This window comes from Nanorana parkeri, unplaced genomic scaffold (assembly GCF_000935625.1).
Source record: "Nanorana parkeri isolate BGI_ZX_2015 unplaced genomic scaffold, ASM93562v1 scaffold558, whole genome shotgun sequence".
NCBI lineage: Eukaryota > Metazoa > Chordata > Amphibia > Anura > Dicroglossidae > Nanorana > Nanorana parkeri.
This window is the reverse complement of record NW_017306826.1, coordinates 247,057-251,146: the sequence shown is the minus strand read 5'-3', so window position 1 is coordinate 251,146 and position 4,090 is coordinate 247,057. Positions and strand designations below refer to the sequence as shown.

At 42.9% G+C, this 4,090-nt stretch overlaps 1 protein-coding gene across 1 annotated transcript in view; it reads left to right on the top strand.

Annotated features, from left to right (window-relative positions):
- The window catches only part of RFX3 (regulatory factor X3), a 220,370-nt gene that overhangs the window by 758 nt on the left and 215,522 nt on the right, over positions 1-4,090 (top strand). The gene's annotated exons all lie outside the window — the stretch shown is intronic.

Below are 4,090 nucleotides of genomic sequence, written 5' to 3'. Positions count from 1 at the left end.
TGGGGTTAAACTCCCCTTGTGCCCACTACTCCTATGTATTCATGCAGAGAGCAGGGGGTGGGGGGTGGCATGGTGATCGCTTGTGGATGCTGGGGAGATGGGCATTGTGTTAAATCTTATTTGCAAGCATTTGAACAAGGAAATGACGGCTAATTATACAGTGTGGAGCTAATTCTGCTAAAGCATGCAATGCTGTGTACGGATCCTGCTAAAGTGCTGTGTTGATTCATCCATGCTGTTGTCTGATTGCTCTGTAACCCTTGCCGTGTCAGGAGTGGCATGCATGTCACTGGCACCCAAGGATCGAAGGGGTTAAACACATGCTCCTTTGTGCTGCGAGCTTCCTTTTCAGCATTTGCACCCCTAGGACATTATTTACTGACTGCCAAAGAAGAAGGGGGGAGGGAAGGGATCCCCAGTGAGTCTTACAGGTGCATGCTAGATGTCTCTTGGTCCTTATTAACCTCCTGTGCACCGGCCAAGGATAACAATGAATTGCCAATGGAGGCTTTGTGAGCACCATGTGACTGATGAATGTGTTCTACTAAGTGGATGCAGCCCTGAGCTGAGCCTCTTCTGCGGGCTGTTGGGGGGCCCAGGCACTTGGCAGCTACACAGTGCCTGCTAGCAGCTTCCCACACCTGCCAATCACACCTTCATTTTTACTGGCCGCAGAGCCCTTCTGGCCCATGGATCACACAGGGGTAGATGAGGTTTTCTTTACCGAAAGCTGAAATCCAAGACGGCTTGATCATCATTAAGAATGTATGAACCGTGTGAACTTGAAACGTCTGGCTGTTTTATCTTTTGACGCGGTGCCCATCTAGGAGTCTGCCAGGTCTTAAATTGGTCATTGCCTAATCTGACTTATGGCACCTGTTTGACAAGTGTATCAGTGTCTATATGATGTGTCCTTTTCAGTTTATGTTGGAGTGCATTCAGGGCTCATGCACATGGTCGTAATGAATAAACTGATATCTACGCCGGCACCAAGATCCTGAGTAGGAAACGCATTTGATGGTCAGTAAAGTGCTTCTGTTCAAATGCGTAGATGCGTCATGCATAGGCGCATATGTCCTGCATAGACGCATAAATGTACCTGCAAAACTCTTCATCCATTCCTCTAGCTCCAATTTACTGACCATGGATTTATATTTTTCTTATTTGATTTTATGGATCATCATGGAGCGCAATTTAATTGATTAGCTGTGTGCTTGGGCCCATAGCATGCAATACTGCTGCGTTCAGATCCGTACAAAACGATACGATTAACCGATCTGTATGCAGCTCACTTTAACTTATTAGCTGTGTGCTTGGGCCCACAGCATGCAATACTACTGCGTTCAGATCCATATAAAACAATACGATTAACCGATCTGAACGCAGCACGCTTGAACTGATTAGCTGTGTGCTTGGGCCCATAGCATGCAATACTACTGCGTTCAGATCAGTATAAAACGATACGATTTACCTAACTGAACGCGGCTCACTTGAACTGATTAGCTGTGTGCTCACTTGAACTGATTAGCTGTGTGCTCAGGCCCATAGCATGCAATGTTACTGCGTTCAGATCCGTATAAAACGATACGATTTACCTAACTGAACGCAGCACACTTGAACTGATTAGCTGTGTGCTTGGGCCCATAGCATGCAATGTTACTGCGTTCAGATCCGTATAAAACGATACGATTTACCTAACTGAACGCAGCTCACTTGAACTGATTAGCTGTGTGCTTGGGCCCACAGCATGCAATACTACTGCGTTCAGATCCATATAAAACAATACGATTAACCGATCTGAACGCAGCACGCTTGAACTGATTAGCTGTGTGCTTGGGCCCATAGCATGCAATGTTACTGCGTTCAGATCCGTATAAAACGATACGATTAACCGATCTGAACGCAGCTCACATGAACTGATTAGCTGTGTGTTGCCTTGGGCTCATAGCATGCAATACTACTGCGTTCAGATCCGTATAAAACGATACGATTTACCTAACTGAACGCAGCACACTTGAACTGATTAGCTGTGTGCTCAGGCCTATAGCATGCAATGTTACTGCGTTCAGATCTGTATAAAACGATACGATTTACCTAACTGAACGCAGCGCACTTGAACGGATTACCTGTGTGCTTGGGCCCACAGCATGCAATGTTACTGCGTTCAGATCCGTATAAAACAATACGATTACCCAATCTGAACGCAGCTCACTTGAACTGATTAGCTGTGTGCTTGGGCCCATAGCATGCAATATACTACTGCGTTCAGATACGTATAAAACGATACAATTTTACCTATCTGAACGCAGCGCACTTGAATTGATTAGCTGTGTGCTTGGGCCCATAGCATGCAATGTTACTGCGTTCAGATCCGTATAAAACGATACGATTTACCTAACTGAACGCAGCTCACTTGAACTGATTAGCTGTGTGCTTGGGCCCACAGCATGCAATACTACTGCGTTCAGATCCGTACAAACCAATACAATTAACCGATCTGAACGCAGCGCACTTGAACTGATTAGCTGTGTGCTCGGGCCCATAGCATGCAATACTACTGCGTTCAGATCCCTATAAAACGATGCAATTTATGGATCTGAATACAGTGTTTTTTTTACGTTCCATGTGCATGAGTCCTTGTATACCATATGAGTGCCTATCTGTGTTGCTTCCTGTGTAATCATTGAGCTCTTTTCTTTTCTTTTCTTGTTTTGGCAAATAAAATGTTACGTCACTGTCATTGTTAAGGACTGTAAAAATAATTATGAGTCAACTAAAGTGTGTTATTTACTGCTTTGTTTCAGCCATTTGCATCTTTTAGCTTGATTGGTACAATACAGAATAATACCTATTTAGATATGTATGGTGAACTTTGTACACAAGTGAATGCGATACATGAGACTCGCGTCACAAAAGCTTTACACAGAATTAGGATCTTTATTTCAGTCATGTGACATACGTTTTAATTCTTACAGGACCTCACTAAAAATAACTGTCACAAAATAAGGATCCTTAGGCTGCTGGTGAGCTTTGGGAATTGAGCCCGTTGCACGTTGTTTCTTTTGTTGTTTATCGGACTGAGAATGTTTTTAATAACTCACTCAGAATAGGTCATGTTTCTAAAAAGGTGAATAAAATAAATCCAGAGAATGGTGCCGTTTATTGCAATGATCCTATGTCTGTATAACTAATGCTGGTGAAGTGACCGTTTGTGTATGATTGGTTGCTGTGGGCAACACCTGCACTTTCCTCTACAGGTGAAACTCGAATAATTAGAATATCGTGCAAAAGTAATTGCAGTAAGTGCTGCAAAAGGGGCCCAAACCAAGTACTGAGTACATATGCATGCTTGTACTTTTCAGAGGTCCGATATTGTTCTATGTGCAATCCTTGTTTTATTGATTGCATGTAATATTCTCATTTTCTGAGATTGTGGCTTTGGGGTTCTTGGGGTTTCCATGAGCTGTAAGCCATAATCATCACAATTATGACAAATCACGGCTTGAACTATCTTGCTTTGTATGTAATGAGTCTATCTCATATATTAGTTTCACCTTTTAAGTTGCATTAGTGAAATAAATGAACTTTGCACGATATTCTAATTATTCGAGTTTCACCTGTATAGTCGGGCCCCAGGGTTCATCTCACAAGAGCATAGGGCTTTACAAATTGATAATCGAATCAGGAGAATTGCTGATTTAGGAATATCTGATTTGGTTGCGTTGTCCTATACGGATCTGCCTGTTCTCTGGAATGAAGGAACCCTGGCAATCATGATTTAATAAATTTTCAGGCAAAATCAACTCATTTTCTTTCCCATATTCAGTAGATTCAACCAGTAACTTGGCATCGCTACTACATACAGGACCAAGATGTGAAAGTGGAATTGAACTCAAAAAAAGTGTAAGATGTACGGTTATAAGGAACATTTGGGATTTTAGAGCAGAACTCCAGGTATACGCACAGAGCCATTGCGGGCACGGGTGCCTCCATTAGAACGATGGTGGCACCTGCACAGGGGATGGGGGAAGAATGCTGGGGGGACCCACTTGAAAACGAGGAATGAAAAGATTTTAAAGAAAAACAATAG